The following is a 23,504-nucleotide window of genomic DNA, read 5'->3' as shown; positions in this document are numbered from 1 at the left end:
CTTCCTCTGTGCTACCTCAGCATCTTGTGTTGTTGCCTTTCTCCCTCAGACTTGTACTTCATGTAAGCAAGCATCTCACCTCTCCAGAGACTATGAGCTTCATGGGGGAAAGGAGTGACTCTAGTAGGAAGTCAATAAATGTTTGATGAATGATTCAATCAACTGATCAATAAAAATTTGAGTGCCAGTAATATTTTTAAGCCTAAGCATTATGAAAATGGGTTGGTTCAGGTGGAGAAGCTGATGCTAGTCCTTAAAATAATAAAAATAAATGGTAAACAGTTCAACAAAGCCAAAGGAGAGGTTTTGCTCTACACCGTCATGAAGGTCCGCTTATGAAGGAATGAACTGGGTTCAAGGATTCAGAAAAAAATCACAAGTGAATGTAGAAAGAACAGGTAGTAACTAATTATAATACTTGTTATCATCATGGAGTGCCCGGTATGTCTAAATATTTATGTACATTATGCCATTTAATTCTCACAAAGCATTGTAAACATTGTTATTCCCATTTTGTGAATGATGGAATAAAATCCCAGGGAAGTTACATGACAATTAAGTAGCAGAGGCAAAATTCGGATAATGGCCTGCCTGACTCTGGTGTCCATTTGAAACAGCACATCTCCAAGATGGGCCAACAGCCAGATCTTAACTGCCAATCTCTGGGTCCTCACCTATTCCTCACTTCTTTAGAAGGAGAAAAAGGCCATCCTCGTTTAACTAGTATAGGCTAAGTTCATGGATTTTACAGCACTTTCCCTTCACAGCCTCATTAAACTTATATGCATGGCCTCAGGATCTGCAGAGCCACGTTTTGCTGCTAAGCGCTGGGGCTTTAGAATGACGCTTTGCTCTAAGAGAGCACTTTTCTTAAATCTGGCAAGTCATTGCTTAATAAAATATACACCAACTATCTGAGCAATTGAGGGAAGAGGGTAGTGATTATGGTTTAAAACTAGATGTAAAAGAAAGCAGATTACCACCGAAGTGAGAATTTCTGAATGTCATTTGGTCTAAATGGAACTGTGATTAGGAAAAGAAAAGAGACATCTGAAAAGGTCATGCAAAGAAAAATAATAGCAATTTTGAATTTCCACTAAATGGGTGAAATCTGGGGAATCACAAATGGAAATACTTTCTAAAGCGCCCTACTCTAAAGCATCTAATGTAGAAGGTACAGATGCAACAGGAAACTGCATGCAACCTTTAAGGAGCAAGATATTTGGCTCATAATTAATAAATTCTATTTGAATAAAGTTAGATCAAATGTATATAAAAGATGTTGCTGAGGTTATTATCAGTCTGACTTTAGGCAGCAGCAAAATTTTTTCTTTTGTAAAAGAAAAAAGTCAGGAAAGAAAAAGGCTAAGAAGGATGAGTTTTATTGTCAGTAAATGTGCATTATCTCTCTAGCCCTAAATGTGAGATTATGGATATAATGGGCTTAATTAATGAGCCACTGGAAAGTAAATATTCAGAAAAAATATAACTTCTTATGAAGAGAGGCAAAGATGTTTGAGGACAGAGCAGAAGTCAAATGTATGACCTTGTGACGTTTATTTAGCCTCTCCAACCTTCAGATTTCTCATCTGTGAAAAGGGACTAACATCTACGTCATAGGGTAATTTTGATGGACAAATTATAATCATAATTTCCAGCTGATAGAAAGTATCCAGGAAGTATTAATTACTAAAACAATGAAAGTTAATGTTGCAAAGTGCCTACTGTATATCAGACAGCGTTCTATGTATTCCACGTATTAATTAATGTAATCCCTAAAACAAGCCTATGAGATAGGGGCTACGATTATTTCCTTTTCAGAGATGAAGAAACCAAGGCACAGATAGGCTCAATAACTTGCCTAAGATCACACGGCAAAGTATTAGTGCTGAGATTAAAATTCTGGTCTGGCTGTAGCCTCCCTGCTCTTGACCATCAGAGCCTGCTACCTTTTTATTGTAAAATGATAGCCTGTTTTGGTTTTTTCACAGCATTTGTCACCACATATAATTACCTTATTTATTTGCCACGGTCTTCCTTCTCCCAGTTGAAATTAAGCTCCATGAGAACAAGAACCTAATTGAATTTTAACTGTAATCCCAGGTGATGGGATAATTCTCTAATCAAATAATTATTACTACCATGACACATGTTTACCTATGTAACAAACCCACACATTTTGCACATGTACCCCAGAACTTAAAAGTTGAGGGGAAAAAATAAAATAAAATTTTATCCTAAAAAAAGAACACTACGGAATAATTAATCCCAAAATGTCCATATCCCAATGCCTAAAACCTGTGATTATGTCACCTTACTTGGCAAATAGGACTTTTCAGATGTGATGAAATTCAGGCTCTTGAGATGAGAAGTCAATCCTGGATTATCTGGATGTGCTCAATCTAATCACAAGGGCCTTTTGGTAGAAAAAGAGAGGCAGGAGAGTCAGAGAAGAAGATGTTATGACAGAAGCAGAGACCAGAGTGACAGCCTGAGAAAGACTAGACGGGGCATCGCTGGCTTTGAAGACAGGTTCTTCCCTGGACCTCTAGGAGGAATGCAGTGCTGTGGACCGATAATTTATTCCAATGAAACCTATTTTTGTCTTCTAAACTCCAGACTCTCAGATAAATGTATGTTGCCGTGAGCTACTAAGAAAAATTGATAATAATTGTATTTACTATTGGTAAATAAGAAAGTTAAGAAACCATAAAAGATGAGAGAATCAAGTTAAAAAAGGAAGAAAATATATGTAAAATTAAGATTCTAAGAGACAATAGCAAACAAAAGCATTGCTAATAATGACTCAGAAGCACTCCCACAAATTAACTGGCAGTTTGTTTAGAAGAGATAACCTTGGCAAAATACATGGCACATATATTTTCCCTCAATTGTTCATAATATAATTAAAGGCACACAATCTCACTTTTCCTCATTTTTCAAATTTATAAGAAGGAGGAACACAGTGGAATCAGCATTGCCATGGAACACAAAGAAGAATACCAAAGATAAATAGGCTTAATTCATAACTCATTATAAAAAAAAAAAAAAAAAAAAAGGCAGGCTAGGCATGGTGGCTCACACCTGTAATCCCAGCACTTTGGGAGGCTGAGATGGGCGGATCATGAGGTCAGGAGATTGAGACCATCCTGGCTAACATGGCGAAAACCCATCTCTACTAAAAATACAAAAAATTAGCCAGGTGTGGTGGCAAGTGCCTGTAGTCCCAGCTACTCGGGAAGCTGAGGCAGGAGAATCGCTTGAATTCGGGAGGCAGAGGTTGCAGTGAGCCAAGATCACGTCACTGCACTCCAGCCTGGGTGATAGAGTGAGACTGCATCTCAAAAAAAAAAAAAAAAAAAAAAAAAAAAAGCATTCAGTGGACTCTCCCAAGATTAGTTTTAATATCCATCCATATTGCTTCTAAGAAGAAGATATGATAATAGCATTTGTCAACATCCAAGTAACTGAGCAAAACACAGTGTCAAGGAGATAAAATGGACATTGTATGCTGTCAAGTGTGCTCTCAAAATTTCATGTGAATCTACTTTTTATTTATTATCTACCTCTACATTCCAGACAAACATACACTATCACTATTGAGTATATTTGGGTAGCAATTCTAATATCTTTACTTTCCATTGGTACACAAAGGCAACAGTTTTCTATCTCTCTTCAGTTGGAGAAACTCAATTGTACATATATTGTGCCTCCCATGTTCCAGCCCTTTGCTAGGCACCAGGAACAAAGACAAAGCTCTCACTCTCAAAGGCTGAAAAAGCAAGGTCTACTTGGCTACCATGTTTGTCTGTCTGAAACATGTGTCTACATCTTGGATTCTAATGCTGCATTAAATATCTAACCTCTGTTCAAACTGAAGGTATGTTGTTAGTATCATAGGCCCAAATCAAGCCTGTGGTGTACAAATGGACACTTTTGTGACTTCTGTTAAACGCCAACCCCAAATCAAAAGCCATTTTCCTTTCTGGATATTAAACAACAATGAAGAGGCAGAATTTTGATTTAGGATATATTTATAGTATGGAATTTTAAAAGGTAAATATTTCTCCTTTTCAAGACAGAAACTCAGATATCAGGATTATTTTCAGAACAAATCTGCTGCCTCTAAGTATTTTGATTAATTCCTCTAGCAGTAATTTCTTAAAGTATTTGTTTTTAATTCTGTATCCCATCAAGAAGTTAATTTTCCATCAACAGTTTTAGAGAAAATGTGGGCTTAAAAAAATTGTTTTAACACACTGATAAAATAATTCTTCTGACATATAGCTATGAGCAGTTCCCCAGGACTTTCTTTAGGCTATATTTTACAATGCCAGGACAAAAAAAGAACAAAGAAAGTCGAACACTACTTTTTTCTAACCTGGGAGTTGAGGGTACAGGTGAGATGTCATTTTAATACTATAACAGAACATGTAATTTTGAGTAAAGTTTTTAATTGTATTTCTAAAAACCTGGATCATATCCAAGTCAAATCTAGAGAGTGTGCCGGCCATCTCTGCCTGTCCACACCTACAGGGCAGGCCTATCAGCCTATCATTCTGCAGCCTGAGAGCCGAGTTTGTCTCTCCTCAAGTCTGGGACAGACCACAGACATCTGGCTTCAAAGGCCATAGTATTGTAATGACTAAAATAGAGAACACCTCCTGAGTGAAGAAAGAGGCACTGAAATGAAGTGATCAAAGCACAGACTCTGGAACCAGACTCCTGTGTTCAAACCCTAAATCTGTCACTTACTAGCTGTGAGACCCTGGGAAAGGTACTTAACCTCTTGGCATATCAGTCTCTTTATTAATAAAATTGAGATAATAGTAGCTATGTTATAAGATAATTTTGAAGATTAAGTAGGTTAATATTTATAAAGCTCTTACAATAGTGACTCGAAGATAATAAATCCCAAGTGTTGACAGGCAGAGAGATAGTGCGACTCCCATCCGACCTCACCACCACTGCAAGGTCAGTGACATTTGCCTTCTCCCTTCCCTGCACACCCCTTTGGGGCAACTGGCCTTTGTGATTTCCATTTTTCAGCACCACTCATTCAAATTGCTTTAATCTGATTTTGCTTGGCTAAATATATTCATTCATTAAACAACCATATATTGAATATCTATGATACATCAGCACTTTCTAGTTCCAAAAGCTGGGAGTGGTAGGGTAGGAAGCTTCTCCCTCCTGCTGTCCCACAATCATTACTCCCTCCACAATCACTCCCACTGTGATTTTCTCAGCTCTGCACATGTCTCAGGGGATCTGGTAGCCAATGCTTATGTGATTCCAGCCATGCGATAGTACTGCTGTAATTTTACGTAAGCTGGTATGAGGCATACTCCCATTCATGAAGAAATGGCTTCTCTTTCCTAAATAACCCATCTGTAGTTAGAATCCACCAAACAGTTTTCAGAGGCTCTTGTTCAAACAAATGGCCAACATGGGCTTACCTGAAAGATAAGTTCTGAAAGATCTTGAACTGGTCTGAATTAGGTGCAATGCCTGTTCTATAAATGGAACCACTTTGTAAGAATATGAGATCTGGCAAAATAGACAATCAGTATTTTAAAAATGAGTTAATAATATGACAGGACCAGTGAGAGAAGGACAGACAATATTGTAGGAACCGTTGTGCCTCACTAGAGAGAAATTTCAAAATAAAGAGTGGGATATGGGTCCTGGGGTAATTAATTTTGAGTCTAAAATGCAGCTAATGTGGGATACAGCATTATATGTTATATTCCATTTTAAAAACCTGCCTATTTTAACTATAAGGTATGATCAGCTGTAAGATGCTACCTTATTTCAGGTATATGAAAATGTGGAAAAAGTTGCCTTTTACAATCGACGAAATATGGTGATCATTCACGTTTTCCTTGCAACTCACATGGTGAACAGTCACATGTGGCATAAGTGAGATTGGCTGTGGGTTTTTCTATGCATTTATGATAAGTTCACTCCTTTCATTCCTAATGAAGAGAGCAATTTGCAATGCAAGCAAAAGTAAGAATGAAGCTGTAATAGAAACAATCTTGAATCACACTAATTTATTAAAAATCTTTTCTATGAGAATGCATGGACACAAAGAAAAGAATGACACACACTGGAGCCTACTTGATGGTGGAGGGTGGGAGGAGGGAGAGGATTTAAAAAAATAATCTACTGAGTATTATCCTTATTACCTGGGTGACTAAATAATCTGGACATCAAACCCCCACAACACACAGTTTACCTATATAACAATCCTGCACATATATTCCTAAACCTAAAATAAAAGTTAAAAAAACTTCTTAATTTCAGTTCTTTGTACATAATTGCTAAAACATGATGTAACAGTGTGTAATGCACCATAGGGGAGAACTGATGTCCCAAGCTAGCAAAAGGGTAGTACGGCAGCCCTTTATAGGGAACTTTGCCTTCAAGGGCAGACAGGGAGGTTGCTGCTCAAAAAGCCAACCTGGCATATGGGAACAGAAAATAACAAAACAAAACAAACAACTGCTTGCTTGAAACTATATCACAGACTCTGACTCAGATGTTCAAAGCTTCTAAGAAGCTGTCATATAACAATTTAATACTTGGCTGGGCACAGTGGCTCACGCCTTTAATCCCAGCACTTTGGGAGGCCAAGGCAGGCAGATCACGGGGTCAGGAGATCGAGACCATCCTGGCTAACATGGTGAAACCCCATCTCTACTAAAAATACAAAAAAATTAGCCAGGCATGGCGGCATGCGCCTGTAGTCCCAGCTGTTGAGTAGGCTGAGGAAGGAGAATGGCATGAACCCAGGAGGCAGAGTTTGCAGTGAGCCAAGATCATGCCACTGCAGTCCAGCCTGGGTGACAGAGGAAGACTCCATCTCAAAAAAATAATAATAATAATACTTAATCTCAACACTTAGGTTTGCTATCGTCCTTATCATGAAAATTACTACAATTCCCAAACTCATGGCACAAACAAGTGTTGACAAAATCTTTATACAAAATGTGAGGTATAGTCGACAAAATCTTTAGAACAAAATGTGAGGTGATGCTAGAATGTGGTGTCAATTGTGCCCTAACTTAATTGGAAAGCCATTGTAACTTGAATAGAATGGTCCACCTGCAGCATGGTCTTCCCAGCTCTGTCACATAGCATCAGAAAGGACCAAATGCTTGTTAAGAACATCTTTAAACTGTGTTGTTTATGCTTTTGTTTTTGAGTCAGCAATCACTGACAGATTTTAGAAACTGGTAGGAATAAAGAATCAGACATTTAATTTGGCAGGGCAGTCTTGTACTTAAGATAAAGGGATCTGGATTTGTGATGCCTTCTTCAAAATATTAATTTCTCTTTTGAAACCAAATCTTACTTGGTTTCAGTATCTTATTTAAAATGCATTTTTACTTACATATCATCTTCTTTGAGCCCTTAAATAGCCTGGAGTTAGATCATGGACTTTGAGCTTCTCAAGAATTAGAGCAGTGTTCTTCTCACAGTTTCCTGGTACTTGTCCAGCATCTGGTAATTACAACAACTCCCTGGGAGATTCTAGGGAAAATTTCAAGCCAAGTAAGCACTAGAAGGGAAAGACCTCCACATCCAAATAAAGATACATTTCATTTAAGTAAGATTTGTTGAGTAGCTATGTTGTTCTGGGATCTGTGCTAGGTAGTAAGTTTATGAGGATGAATGATACATCTCCTGGCCTCCGTGTTTCCCATCTACTAGGGAACACACAACAGCATGTTGTCAAGGGTGATCCAATAGGGGGAAGCACAGGGGAAATAGAGATATTTATGTAGCCGTTTGCATTCAATCAGAAGGAGTCCAGGAACAGTTAGTCTAGGACCTGAGATATGATGCTGGGGGCAATGGGAACTAGGAATACAATTCAGACAGAAATACATGCATACAAATGCAATTCAGACAGAAATAAACAACAGGTTCAAAGCTTCAGAGAAGAATGAACAGGGTGCATTTGTTTCAGAGACTATCATTATTCAATATAATTTTAAGTTGCAAATTGTAATTGTAAATTAAGGCATAAACTTGGGATGGGCCAAATATCAGACCGGCAAGGAAGCACTGATAGACTCGAAGTGAATAATTTGTGGAGAATTTAACATAGGAGTTGTTTACCAAAAAGTGGGCCAGATGTATTAACACTTGAGAGGTACTCCAGGACTATTAGGTATGGGATTGTTACCCCTCCTAGATGGGGTGTCCTTGTAGCAATTATCTGACTGCAGAGATTCTCCTAAGGATACTGCAGTGAGGAATCCAGCAAATAAATGCCCATTCTCACTGTCATTCTGCTTCTCATCTCCTGCTAGTGTTCTCCCTTTGCCAAACCCAACCAGAAGCCATATGTGGTCCATGTTTATCAGCTTCCCAGACACAGATCAGAGTGAAGAAGGATGGAGAGCAGAGAAGCCAACAATCAAAATCTATACAGCATAAATCTGAAAAGAAAAATTTGGCTAAACCTTGAAAGGTCTTGTATCTTCTGCTCATTGTCTTATACCTTAAAACAATGAAGTACATTCAAAGGGTATTAAATAAGGGAATATTTTTATAGAGACGACCCACGATGTGCTTGATGTAGGCGGAAAGGCAGGGCAAGACTAGAGAAACAAAGAGGAGTTGGTAAGCTGCTACAGTTATCTAGGCAAGAGATTGTGGTGTTGAACTGGGAAGATGCCAGTGGAAATGGAAAGAAGGGACTGGATTTGTGACTGATCTATTTGGAGACAGTTTTTTGTTGTTGTTGTTTTTGTTGTTGCTTTTCTGTTTTTGTTTTTAGAATAGATGGAGATGGTGGGCCAGGAGCAGTGGCTCACACCTGTAGTCCCAGCCCTTTGGGAGGCCGAGGCGGGTAGATCACCTGAGGTCAGGAGTTTGAGACCAGCCTGGTCAACATGGTGAAACCCTATCTCTACTAAAAATAACAAAAATTAGCTGGGCGTGGTGGCGGGCACATGTAATCCCAGCTACAAAAAAAAAAAAAAAAAGAATAGATGGAGATTAGAGAAGAAAGTGAGCAGGCATTGAACTGGAAGTCTAGAAATGAGAAAGAATATGTGTTTAGGACTTGGTCTCAGCTTTTGCACTATGCAGCTAAGTGACCCAGTTCATCCAGCCTCTTTTGAGCCTCAATTTTGTTATCTGCCAATAATGGGAATATAAGCTGGACTTCTTAAATTCTTAAATTTAGTATTCTGTTCTTTTTCATTCATCATAAGCCTGGAGACAATTTCTGCCCACCAGGTGAAGGGCTTTTAATGAACTGAGCATGTCAAGGGAACTTCAGGAATTCACAAGAGTCTGAGGCTATTGCTCAGCTGAGGGTCTTTTGGATGTTGAGTTTGTTTATTAAGCAATTCAACTGTCAGTGCCTTAGATTTTAATGTAAGGGAATAGAAGGCCACCCATGAAGGGAAAGTTAGTATGTCCTCTCTGCCTTCCAAATATCACAAACCATATTGAATATTATTCATTTTGAAATGATTTAATAAAACATCTTCGGGAGCTTCAAGACTCCGTTTTGAATGTCCTACTTGTGAGTTTTGGAATCTGGGACAGAGCTGAGCTGAGCTGGTAATTATTATCAATGTTGTAATTATTAATTTGGGTTCTGGATGTCCTTTATAGAACCTATAGGACTTCTCCTAGTGAAGAACAGGAATTTGGCAGTCCATCTTAGCTACTAGTATAAATTTTTCTGCAGAGATCTTTCTCCATTTAAAACCACTATGAGGCCAGGCACAGTGGCTCACGCCTGTAATCCCAGCACTTTGGGAGGCCGAGGCGGGTGGATCACGAGGTCAGGTGATCGAGACCATGGTGAAACCCCGTCTCTACTAAAAATACAAAAAATTAGCTGGGCGTGGTGGCGGGCGCCTGTGGTCCCAGCTACTCGGGAGGCTGAGGCAGGAGAATGGCGTGAACCCAGGAGGCGGAGCTTGCAGTGAGCCTAGATTGCGCTACTGCACTCCAGCCTGGGTGACAGCGAGACTCCGTCTCAAAAAATAAAATAAAATAAAATAAAATAAAATAAAATAAAATAAAATAAAATAAAACCACTATGAGTACAAAGCCCTCCTAGGTCTCATCTAACATTCTGTGATTTTGTGTGAACCGGAACCTCTCTCACAGAGGGAAGTCACTTCTCAAAGAAACAGGTAGGGTGGTATGACAGCCACATAAGTGTCATTTGTTGAACAATGAATCCAGGAAGGAACTACTCTAAATTAAAGTCCTACGATGAAAAAAAAAATCAATAAAAACAGCTGGAAAGCAAAGACATTTGCTAAAGCCTTCAAGGTCACAGTTGTGCTAATTAAAAGAAAGCCCAAAGGGGTCGAGCAAATTTTGAAAAGAGCTTTTGGATGCCCCCCATCTGAACTGCTGTTCCCTTGCTGTTCACCGCAGGTACTTGTTCTCTCCAACCACAATTCTATGCTCATGCATGTGCCTTGATTTGGAATGTGCCCTCTGCCATTCGGCTATCCCTGTCTCACCTCTTATTTTTCAATCAACTCATACAACCTGCCCTTCCAGGACAGCTCAAGTCCTCTTTGTCTATAAAGCTTCCAGTTGCTATCTTTCTATCTTCTGAACCATTAATGTACTTTACCTATATAGACAGTTATGACTTTTTACGTTGTGTCATAGTAATTTATGTACCTCTTATTCTCTCCTTTAAATCAGAATCTTTCTGACTCATTCTGGTGTCTGAAATATATTAGATATTCAATGTATAATCTCTTCATTGATTGAATGAATGAAGCCATCAATTAACCACTCAATCAGTGAAAATAAATAACATGTCCTTTGAAGTGTACTTTTTCTGTGGCCTTGGAAAGCATCTCTTTTATAGTTTCTTCTTCATCAAAAGTTCAGCAGTCATATCCATAAAAAATATTATATTGCAAAATGGTAAATATCCTAAGAAATTACATAAATGATACAATTGCAAGCCATATTATGAGTAAAGAGGAGGGTGATATAATCAAAACAAGAATGATCAGCCTAGAAAGTAAGATTGAAACTGTGGTATTTAATTATTTTTAAGTTACTTTTATTAACTGCTTACTATATATCAAGCACTGGGCTAAGCAGATTGCATGCATTTTTTCATTTAATCTCAAAGTGCGCCTGTGAGATAGTTACTTGTATTCTCTTTATGGTACACCTTAGGACACTGAGACTTGGCAAAATTAAGTAATCTACTCTAGATTACCCAGCCATTAAGTAGCAGTGCTGGGTTTCATGTACAACTCATATATAACTTCATTTATGATGTACTATGCAACAAAGTCTCATAGATTTGGATAAATGTGACTAGAGAATAGAAGCCACCTATTCTCCTATAGACTGCAAAGATATGGGAAAGGAACATGGCTGGTAAGCTAAAGGATCAAGGGATCCAGTCCCCTGATGGACTGGGTTATGGGGAGTGGGTGGAGAGGGGTACATAGTTCTGTGGGGTAATCGGATGTGATGTGGAAAGATGCGTGGGGCCTGAAAAGGGACAGCATTCAATGACAGACCAAGAAGGCTGAACTAGATCCTGATGGAAATGAATGGGAGACTAACCAATAGAAGTGGCAGGTTTCGAAGGTTAGTCCAGCAGAGGCACACAGGGTTGTTGGGTAATAGAGTGACTTGTTAGGTTACAGAATTTTTTATTACAACCTTCAGAGTCTTTCTCCCAAGAAAAGAAAAGACATTTGCAGTCAGCAAAAATTGTATTTGAACTTAGATCTCTGTATGATTACTTCCATATAACCATTTTCTAGCCTAAATTCTGTAATAATTATGTCCTTAACTTATAGTTGGTGGACACAGATGTTAGCTTTGTTGTTTGTATTAACCAAGTCAATAGGGGCAACAGACATGGTGATCAGTACTCAGTGCAGTTGTTCTGATACCTCTGATACCAGCTTTTCTACAGGTGGTTACAGGAAGTGAGTAGGAGAGAAAATCAGGCAAATACAAAAGTAGAAAAAGAAGAGAAGGGGGTGGTAGTTATATTAAAGGAACTTTAGGCATCAAAGTCTGATGAGGAAAGGGAATGTGCATGTATGAGTGTGTATATGTGTGTGTGAAGTCAGAGAAGCTTTCTAAGAAGCCCTAAACCCCTCTTCATCAAGCCATCTCCTTTAAGCAACCCTGAGATCAAGAGAAGGCATCAGGATCCCTGTTTCTGATCAACACAAATTATCTAAGATCTCCTTACCTTTGCCCCCCAGTCTCTGAAAGCCTTCATCTATTCATCTCAGCCTCTATTTAAAGACACTTTGTTTTACAACACAGTGGGTTGTCCCTACCATTATGCATTGAGTGGCGATCTTGGATCCCACCTCTGGGTCCCAGCTCACCACTTTAACACTTTCAGTGCCACATGAGGCCACAAAGTACTTGTTTGTTAAGTGATGACTTTCTAGCTTTGAAAAGTTTCAGAATGTAAACAATGCAGTCTCCACTCAGTAGAACCCAACTCAAATTGTTTGAAATATATAAATTCACTTTTATTCAGTCAGTAAGAACCAAAGCAGTATCAAAAAGCAGAAGAGCCCTAGCTCTGGAGTCAGACTGACCTCTGAATTCCAAATCTGTCACTTACTCTGCTGACCTTGGGAAAGTTGTTTAGCCTTTCTGAGCCTCATTTTTCTGCATAGTGAAAATGGGGATCATATAAATTCCTCAAAAGTAAGAGACATAAACAAATAATGCAGACAGAAACTCCTAGTAGAGAACCATATACAAACTAAGCACTCGGTGAATAGGACAGGTTATAACTGTTATCCTCATAGGCACATTTGCCACATACGCATATTAGGTATGTTTGTTTAATATAGAATATATGACATATATTTCTATATTAGTGCTTTATGTATCTGTAATACCTAAGACATAGTGTGACACATAGTATATGCTCAATAAATATTTGCTGAACAAAGCTGAAAGGCTAACTATAATGGGTTTTTCTCATACAAATGTTGTATTTTATGTTAATAACGAACTCCAAGACTCCCAAAAACTGCTAACTCTATGGAACAATCCCCAGAAACAGATTATAAAGATGGAAATTTTTCTATTTATATATTTTTTCAAAACTGGGTTGGATTACTTTTATCAAATGCTTTGTTTTACATGTATTACCACATTCGATTCTCACAAGAATCCTATGAGGTTATTATCTCCTTCTTTCAGATGAGGAATCTGAGAAATAAAGATGTAAAGTGATCTGTTCAGGCTCACAGCTTGTAGGAGGAAGACCCTGGACTCTAACTAGGAAGTCTGGCCTTAGAGCCAGGACTTGAAACTACTACACTGTCTCTTCACAAGTTCTTATTGTTGTTTTGTCTGTTTGCTTTTAGCATAAAAGCTATGAAAATTAGCAATATATCTCGGTCTTTTAAAGCACAGTAAAAATAAACGCATTTGGCAATCTTATATCTTTACCAATTATATAATTACACTAAGTTAATAGCTATTTGCCATCTTTAGCACACAAAACATTATATAAGTTCACACTTTAGAATTAAACCTGTGGCCCAGGTGGTTCTAAAAGCAGGTAATGCATTCTGGATTTCACTCCTGTGAAATAATTATAAATTATTTCATAAATTAATTCAATTAAATAATTATATAATTCAAAAAGATTCTAATTCTGAGGGTATGGTGCCTCTCCATAATGATGCCTAAGACTATTCTTTTGGCTCTAGAGCTTATAAAGTAAAGCAAAGGATTAGTTAAGAAGAATTAAATATACTGAGGAATAGACAACCCAATTTAATCTTTTGCTGAAGCAAAAAGTATATACAGTAGGACCTTGACATTTTCAAAATTAATTTGCAACTATTTGAGTGTAACTCATAAGGCCCATAGCTTGTAGTGATTTGTAATTTTGTTAAAGGCACGTGTGGGAATAAACCCTTAACTAGTAAGAGAGTCTGGCAACCACCTAAAGCCAAATTTCAAGATATCTGTATTCTCTTCTTAACCTTAATTGCGTAGTAACTCCCATAGTCACTTCCTATGCCTCACTGTCTCCATCTTTCCCCTTTTTCCTAGAAGCTGTATTTCAAATGGTCTAAAAATTGACCCCTGAGGTTTGTATGGTTAACCATTTCATGTCCACTTGCATATTTATTATAATAGCTTAGATTCTTGGCCACTAAATTAACACTACAGATCCTAATGTGTGTCCATTACTCTCTCTAATCAATGACTATGGAATTTTTAGGGCTGTGGAAATCAAAACAATGTTTTTTGAGTCTGGGAAAGTAATAAAATATTCCTATATTTACCCTTTGTTAATGAACTTAAATATACTGTCTAGATTCTTACAGTGTATTATATTAAAAATACTGTATGTGTATGTACATTCATATGAGACTATTACATTGAAATGAAAACACAGTCATATCTAGTTTTTGCCGTTTGTTTGTGGGCATCATCCACAGATTTACTTGAGTTCTGATAAACATATCACAAACTCTCGCTATCAGAGTAGACCTAATTTTGAATAGCTTAAAGCCATTTATAGTCATTCAAGTGTATAATCTGTGCTGAAAATGTAATTTAAAAGATATTAACTTGTATTCTTTTTCATTATAGTTACATTTATTTTATTTCTTGATTTTTAAAACCTACATTTAAAAAATATTATTTTATTTACACAATCTTCTTTGAAATAAGGTAAAAGTAGGTAAGATCTTGCAACACATCAGTTTACCTTTTGAATGTTAATGATAGGCAACGTTCATTTAAATTTTCTCACAACAAATAAATCTGACATTTAAGCCATGCTGGTATTTAGAAGCTAGAAACATATTCTAGTACTTACCTAAAATAATATTATATTTTCCTGGAGGCAAGTTAGTTTTTTTCCTTGCTTAAATGAAAGCTATTATAGCAATTAGAATAAATAATTATAAATTAAATTATCACTAATAATTACATCTTTTTCATCCTGGGCCATATCTTTGCCAATATTGTTTCTCTAACTAACTCACATCACTCTCTTTGCTTTCTAATGACTTCTTTTTCATGTGGCAAATTGTTTCCTCCTGTATCTTGTGTTTCAGTGAAATCTTTGTATCTCTTACATGACAAGCTTCAGCAATCACAAGTAAGCCTCTTAGCCTTTGGTCCTCCTGAATCTCTAATCATCAAGTCACAGGCCAGAAAGACAGGTACCAAAGTGAGGAATGTAAAGTGATCATGTGGAATAGACCACTATTTTCTTTACTATCAGTAAGGATAAGAGACCTCTACCTTCTTAATGCAAATGATAACTGTTACTCTTGCAATTTACTCACTTTAATTAGCATGATGCACTGCTTCTGCCTAATGGGAGTCCTAAATATAGGAGATTTCAACATAATAAATTAAAGACAATTAGGCAAGACAGAAGTCAAATTCATTATTTGCAATTCTAATCGTTTTATTGAATATACTTGACATTTAATGCAAAATAAGAGCTCCACTGCCTTCCAAGGATTTATACAATAGTAGATACTCATTAAAAAGTTAGTGTTAGAAACTCCACCCCTCCCCCAAGAAATATAGGGCACAATTGATTTTAACAGTTTTTTCTTTGTTTGTCTGTTTTTTTTGTTTTTTTGTTTTTTGAGGGTGTCAAGTATTTTTCTAAGATATTCTGCTGGTAGAGAACTAAGATCATTATTTGGATAATTCAGGATAAATTTCCCCCAATTGTAAACCCAGTATTTTTGAACTAAATAAGCTCCATGTTTAGGGCAAAAGCAATTTTTATGTGCACTGGGGAATTGGGGATGGGGCAGAGGCAGGATTTGGTTGAATTGTTGTATTACTGCCTTTTTTCTCTATTTCACTTGGCATGTAATTCCATAATTTAAAGCTATGAAATAGACACCATATATATATATATATATTTTTTTTTTTAAATTGATGACTGGTACAGGACTTAAATAAACTTTAATTTTACTTGCGTATGAATTTTGCATTTCTCCTGGAAACTCCCTAAATAAACGTCTACTATGCTATATAGTATAGAGGAAAACAATTTGGTCAAAGAGCCATGAGTTGAGAGATCTGAGTTTTTGGTTTTGGTTTTTTGTTTTGTTTTGTTCTGTTTTTGAGAGAGAGCCTTGCTGTGTCATCCAGGCTGGAGTGCAGTGGCACGATCTTGGCTCACTGCAACCTCTGCCTCCCAGGTTCAAGGGATTCTCTTGCCTCAGCCTCCAGAGTAGCTGGGATTACAGGCGCCTGCCACTACGCCTGGCTAATCTTGATATTTTTAGTAGAGATGGAGTTTGTCCATGTTGACCAGGCTGGTCTCAAACTCCTAACCTCAAGTGATCCATCCGCCTCAGCCTCCCAAAGTGCTGGGATCACAGGCGTGAGCCACCACGCCCGGCCATGAGATCTGAGTTTTATTCCTTATTCTATTGCTAGATAAATAACCTTGGTCAAAATATTTACACTTTCTGAGTCTCAGTTAATACTACCTAAAAATCATACTACATTTCCTTTGTAAATTCACTCTCCCATCAAGGACTACTTTTTCTTTCTCCTCTTACCTTAAACTTTCAGCAATGCTCTCCTCATTCTCATGGTCAGCTGCTGAGCTTTCTTTCTACTTTTCTGAAACAACTTTATTTAATCAAGAGAGAATCACCTGCCCATCTATCTGCATCTGTAATTTCTTTCCTGGAACTGTAGATGAATTTCCCATTTTTCTGGCCAATGCCTTCTTCATTCTCATATTCCAGGTGACATTAATTCAACAATTCTTCCTCTTTCTATTTGGCATTATCAACATTTTTCTCTCTATTGAATCAATCCCTTAGGAGAAAACTCACACTGTTATTTCTCCCATCTTAAAACAATTAAACAATCTTGCTTTATAACAAAGCTCATTGGAAAACTGTGCTTTATGTCTCCAATTGCTCTTCTTCCATTCTCCTTTGAACCCACTCTATCAGGCGTTCATCCCCACCACTCACCAAAATTTTTATTCTCAGTGTTGCAAATGATCTCTATTGTCACTTCTCAATTTTCAATTTTCACTTATTTCTCCATCAGCAGCATTTGTCATGGTTAAACACTCCTTTCTCTTAGAAGTACTTGATTCGCTTGGCTTATATGATTCATACTTGGATGATTTTCCTCCTAGTTTTCTCCTTGTCAATTCTGTGTGTTTTGGAATGGGGAGGGAAGGAGGTTCACCTTCATTTTTTTTTTTTTTTTTTTTTTTGACACAGAGTCTTGCTCTGTCGCCCAGGCTGGAGTGCAGAGGCCCTATCTCGGTTCACTGCAACCTCCACCTCCCAGGTTCAAGCTATTCTCCTGCCTCAGCCTCCCAAGTAGCTGGGATTTCAGGCATGCACCACCATGCCTGTCTAATTTTTGTATTTTTAGTAGAGATGGGGTTTCATCATGTTGGTCAGGCTGGTCCTGAACTCCTGACCTCGTGATCCGCCCGCCTCAGCCTCCCACAGTGGTGGGATCACAGGCGTGAGCCGCCGTGCCCGGCCCACCTTCATTTTTAAAACCTCTAATTTGGAGTGTCCCTTGACTTATTCCTCTTTTTTTTTTTTTTTTTGAGACAGAGTCTTGCTCTGTCGCCCAGGCTGGAGTATAGTGGCGCGATCTCAGCTCACTGCAAGCTCTGCCTCCTGGGTTCATGCCATTCTCCTGCCTCCCTCCTGAGTAGCTGGGACTACAGGCACCCACCACCATGCCTAGCTGATTTTTTCTATTTTTAGTAGAGATGGGGTTTCACCGCATTAGCCAGGATGGTCTCCATCTTCTGACCTCATGATCCACCTGCCTCGGCCTCCCAAAGTGCTGAGATTACAGGCGTGAGCCACTGTGCCCGGGCAAGTCCTGTCTTTTTTATCTCTACCTACTCCGTTGGTGATCTCATGCAATGTCATAATTTTAAATCCCAGCTCTATGCTAATAATTCCCATTGCTATCTGAAATCTGGACACTGGAACAACTCTCCGAAGAACTCCATATTGGTGTTCTACTTCCCATTTGACTTCTCTACTTAAATGTCTAGTAAGTATCTTAAACATAGCATGTCCAAAATTGACCTTTTGATCTTCTACTTCCTACAACCAAAAACTTCTACAATCTTTCCTACCTCAGTGGCAATTCCATTTTTCCAGCTGCTCAGGCCAAAAAACTTGATGTCATCCTTAACTTCTCTCTTTCTCTCATCTTCACATCTGATCCATAAGCAAATTTGATCAGCTACACCTTAGATTTATATCCAGGGCTTGACTATTTCTTAGCATCCTCATTTTTCTATCCTAGTCCATATGACTATCATTCATTACCTGGGTTAATGCAACTGACTCCTAATGGTCGCCTTGGTTATGTTCTTTCTCCCTTCAATCTGTTGTCAACACAAATGTAAGTTAGATTATCTTATTCTTCTACTCTAAATTTCTCCTATCCCACCCAGAGTAAAAGCCAAAGTCCTTAATATTGACCTCTAAGCTCCTATATATTTTTCCCCCATTTCCCATTTACTCTCTGACTTTGTTTCTAGCTACTCTTCCTCTGCTGTTTCTGCTCTGTTCCTACTGGCTTCCTTGTGTTCCTCTAACACACCGGGCACACTTCCAGCTCAGGTCCTTGCTGTTCTCTAGCCAAGAATGTTATTTCTGAAAGTATCTGCATAACCACCTTTCTTCAAACTTTATTAAAAAGTTAGATTCCCCATGAGAACTTTTCTGCCTCCACAGTATACATATACTTTGTATCCCACTTCTCTGCTTTGTATTCTGACTTTTTACGTTGAACACTATCAATATATATTTCACTTATCTAACATATTTGTCTGTCTCTCTCATTAGAAGAGAAGTTCAGTGAGGAAAGAGTTTATCTTGTTTTGCTCACTGTTGAACCTCTAGTGCCTAGTAAAATATCTGATACATGGGGAGTGGTCAACAAATGTTTGTTAAATGCATAAAGAATAAACGAACTCTGTCTACTCCATATCTGGACTGTAAGCTAGGAGGTCTATAACTCCAGAACAATAAGTCCTAAAGGTACCTTTTGAATTATTATTGAAAAAAATAAATCATATTTAGTGTGTTCTTTATTTTTTATTCTATAAGTTTTGATTAGTATTGGAAATTTAACTTTCATGGGGCTCTCAGTTTTCTCTTGAGAAGACTGAAGTACATCAGCAGTTTTCATAGGCACGCATATGTATTTCATATATCTATAATGTCATGAAACCATTTGTTCAAATGACAAATTATTTGAAATGTCTATATGTAGAACAGATGAAAGTAGAGATGAATGTAGGGTACAGCAAGGAATACAGCCTCTCTCTATTGCTTCTATGGCACCTCAGAGTAGAGTCTAAAGGTAACTGAACTGCATAATTCTCTAATCGAAAAGACCTATTATTCTACATTTGGTAATTGTTATCTCAATATTTGATTAACCAGAAGACTCTGCTCTTTAACTATATTGGATTTCAGTGCAATTCAGGTATTCAGAGTGTTAAGAAAACACTCCTCATACTTATTGATAGTATTGTACGTGGTCATTAGCCTCAGTAACAGAATAACAACTAAACTGCCTGAGGGATTTCCCATGAAGAACACTAGAAAAAGTCATATTCTTTATTCCTACATGACTTTTAGCCTTAAATCCTAGGGCCAGTGAGCTGCTTCATATGGGAATCTTGGGGGTTCCTCTTGATGCTTTGACTTAAGAACTAGAGTAAAGACAAGCTTGAGCATTTTTTCTTGTGACCCCTTTTGGTCTTTGTCCGTGATTTTACCTTAGCATTAATCAGAGTTCCCCCTCCCTAAAAGTGAAAGGTAACATGTATCAAATTAGTTCATAACAACCTGATCCTGAATAATTATGTTTATTCAATGGCACAGGTGGCTGTAATTAAGGCAGTCTTTTTGATTAGTAACAGCGTAATTCTTAGGAAGCAAAGAAAACACTTCACTTATTTTATCTTATGAGGTCAGGCTTTGTGGCTATTCTCTCTTTGAAACAAAACTTCAGTGTTTACAAACATACCCATAGGAGACAATTTGAAGGTATCTGCCAATTTTCCCCAATGTAGGTCCCTACATACATATTTCTAAGAAATGATCTTACTTCACTGTGCATAGCTAGATGTGAAACAAAAGGAACTCATCAGACCCCCTCAGGATTTGAAATTGCATCTTAGAGATGCATTTCTCTCTGTTAGTGCTTAAACTCAAAGATGGCATACAGCTGGGGTGAGGGCTGGAACTAGAGCTGCTGGGTAGGGGCTCTGTGTGCAGAGAAAGTGGGTTGGCAGAGAGAAGGAAGAGGGAAACTGACACAGGAAGAAACAAGAGGAGACAGTATAACCGAGAGAGAGACAAATGGCACAGACCATAACTGAAAAACTCCCTTTATTCCTAGGCCTTGGGGTTGCTGTTTCTAGACTGTTTCAAAGCCAGGATTTGCATCTTTTTCTTGGGTTCCTAGAAATGACCTCTGCATCCTGACAAGGAAATTCTCATTTTAGCTTGAGCAGTTTGAATGGACATCTCTTTTATGCAATAAAATTATTTCTGAAGGAGACGCTATCAGGATGAACATCTTCAAAAAGAAAGGCAAAAAAGTTGCCTCTCTGGCAACTGTGACCTGATTCTATGGCTCTCCATGCTAATCATCACTGCCATCTCTCATCTGTGTTGTGCTGCTAGAATTCCAATGTAGTACCTGCACAAGTCTAGAAGGACCTATTGCCTATGATGGTCAACCCACAAAAGCCGTATGGGGAGCCATGACCACTAATGAACTTCATACTGCAGCTGCCTCAGAGTCTGTCAAAACTGATATAATTGACCAAAATCTACATAGAATTTTTCCCATAAAATGTTAGAGTATGAAAAATGTTTTAGAGATAAATTGATCTTTTAAAAGAGTACAGAAAATATTATCTTTCATTTATTTCATTTCAAATGGCAAAAAAAAGCTTGTAAAATTGCTACTTCTGCTTTTCTGGGAAATGGAGGGAAACAAAGTAGTAGAAATTTCATTCTGGAGCTAAAGTGAAAAATTATCATACATTTCTATTTTCTACCACCAATATAAATAGTGCACATAAAAGATACCCTTAAACTATATGCTAATAGACAAAGATGAGAGTTCCTTTTCTAAATGCAAGCAGGCATTACTGTGAATCAGTTTAAACATTGTCTTCTTAGTGAAGCCTTCCTTGACCCTTCTACCTCAGGCAGAGTCATGTTTCCTTCTGAGCTAAATGGCATTTTGGACATATCCCTGTGATTGTCATGTACTCACTGTAATGACTGTTTATCTCTCTTCTTCACTAAACAGTGGGCATTTTGAGTAGGAAGTGGGACCATTAAACAGGAGGGCTAATGCAGTAGAAAAAGCAGGCTTATTAGAGTAAGAGTGGAGTCAGGGAAAGGGAAAGCTTGGCTTTTATTTAACCTAGGTTGAACATGAGGCGTCTCTGAAAGTTGCAGATGAAAATGTCCAGTTGATTATATACATCCTGAGAACGGAACACAGGTCTAATCCACAGTTAGAGATCTGGAGCTAGTCAAGGTGTGGTTGATAGTTATAACTGTAGTAATCAATGATATCGTCCTGGGAGAACATGTCAAGTGTAAAGGGAAGAAAGCTAAGAACAGAGCCCTCGTGAATATGTATCAAGTGTAGACCACATTTCCTAAAGTGGTATTTTTCAAACCTTGACAGAGTACATACAGAATCTATCTAAAGGAAAGCAGCATTTTATATGGTTAAAGATGGGGATTCTCAAGCCAGGTTGCCTGTTAAATCCCAACTGTACCACTTACTTATTGTGTGATCATGGGTTATTAATTTCTGTAAGTGCCTCAATCTTCTCCACAGCCCAGTGGAGCTAATAACAATACCTATGTCATATGATTATTACAAGGAGTTAATACTGTGTCCGGAATTGGTGGGTTCTTGGTCTCACTGACTTCAAGAATGAAGCCGCGGACCCTCGCGGTGAGTGTTACAGCTCTTAAGGTGGCGCGTCTGGAGTTTGTTCCTTCTGATGTTCGGATGTGTTCGGAGTTTCTTCCTTCTGGTGGGTTCGTAGTCTCGCTGGCTCAGGAGTGAAGCTGCAGACCTTCGCAGTGAGTGTTACAGCTCTTAAGGCGGCGCGTCTGGAGTTGTTCGTTCCTCCCGGTGGGCTCCTGGTCTCGCTGGCTTCAGGAGTGAAGCTGCAGACCTTCGCGGTAAGTGTTATGGCTCATAAAAGCAGTGTGGAGGCCTGGCGCAGTGGCTCAAGCCTGTAATCCCAGCACTTTGGGGGGCCGAGGCGGGCGGATCACGAGGTCAGGAGATCGAGACCATCCTGGCTAACGCGGTGAAACCCCATCTCTACTAAAAGTACAAAAAATTAGCCGGGCGTGTTGGCGGGCGCCTGTAGTCCCTGCTACTCGGGAGGCTGAGGCAGGAGAATGGCGTGAACCCAGGAGGCGGAGCTTGCAGTGAGCTGAGATTGCGCCACTGCACTCCAGCCTGGGGGACAGAGCAAGACTCTGTCTCAAAAAAAAAAAAAAAAAAAGAAAAGAAAAAAAAAAGCAGTGTGGACCCAAAGAGTGAGCAGTAGCAAGATTTATTGCAAAGAGCGAAAGAACAAAGCTTCCACAGTGTGGAAGGGGACCCGAGCGGGTTGCCACTGTTGGCTTGGGCAGCCTGCTTTTATTCTCTTAACTGGCCCCACCCATGTCCTGCTGATTGGTAGAGCCGAGTGGTCTGTTTTGACAGGGCGCTGATTGGTGCGTTTACAATCCCTGAGCTAGACATAAAGGTTCTCCATCTCCCCATCAGATCAGTTAGATACAGAGTATGGACACAAAGGTTCTCCAAGGCCCCAGGAGAGCAGCCAGATACCTGTATAATAATCCAAGATACTGTTTAAGGTTATTATATGTCCATCAATTTTCTTTTCTTCTTGGCTCAAGAAAATTAAATCAGTACCATTTGGTATTGATGCATTCATACATACAAAGGTAAGAGATAAGAAATCTCATGGTACTGCTTGGTTTTAGGGCAGGCATACAGATGATCTAAAATGTGTTTATATTATTGTTCAAGATAATCATGAAAATGCAAACAGAAGCTTAATCTTCTTGTGAAGAACTTATGGGCCTTAGTAATATATCACCTAATCCCAACCTAAGAAATAAAGTTATAAGGAGCTGCTTTGAAAGAAAAACTGAAGGGAGTATAGTATTACAGACTTTTTTTTTTATTATACTTTAAGTTCTAGGGTACATGTGCACAACGTGCAGGTTTGTTGCATATGTATACATGTGCCATGTTGGTGTGCTGCACCCATTAACTCGTCATTTACATTAGGTATATCTCCTAATGCTGTGCCTCCCTCCTCCTGCAACCCCGTAACAGTCCCTGGAATGTGATGTTCCCCTTCCTGTGTCCATGTGTTCTCATTGTTCAATTCCCATCTATGAGTGAGAACATGCGATGTT

The 23,504-nt window shown here is 38.5% G+C and overlaps 1 protein-coding gene across 20 annotated transcripts in view; it reads left to right on the top strand.

Moving 5' to 3' along the window:
• The window catches only part of DLG2 (discs large MAGUK scaffold protein 2), a 2,194,174-nt gene that overhangs the window by 1,865,762 nt on the left and 304,908 nt on the right, over window positions 1-23,504 (top strand). The gene's annotated exons all lie outside the window — the stretch shown is intronic.

Source organism: Symphalangus syndactylus, chromosome 6 (assembly GCF_028878055.3).
Source record: "Symphalangus syndactylus isolate Jambi chromosome 6, NHGRI_mSymSyn1-v2.1_pri, whole genome shotgun sequence".
NCBI classification, from domain to species: Eukaryota; Metazoa; Chordata; class Mammalia; order Primates; family Hylobatidae; genus Symphalangus; species Symphalangus syndactylus.
This window is presented reverse-complemented; position numbering and strand designations above follow the sequence as displayed.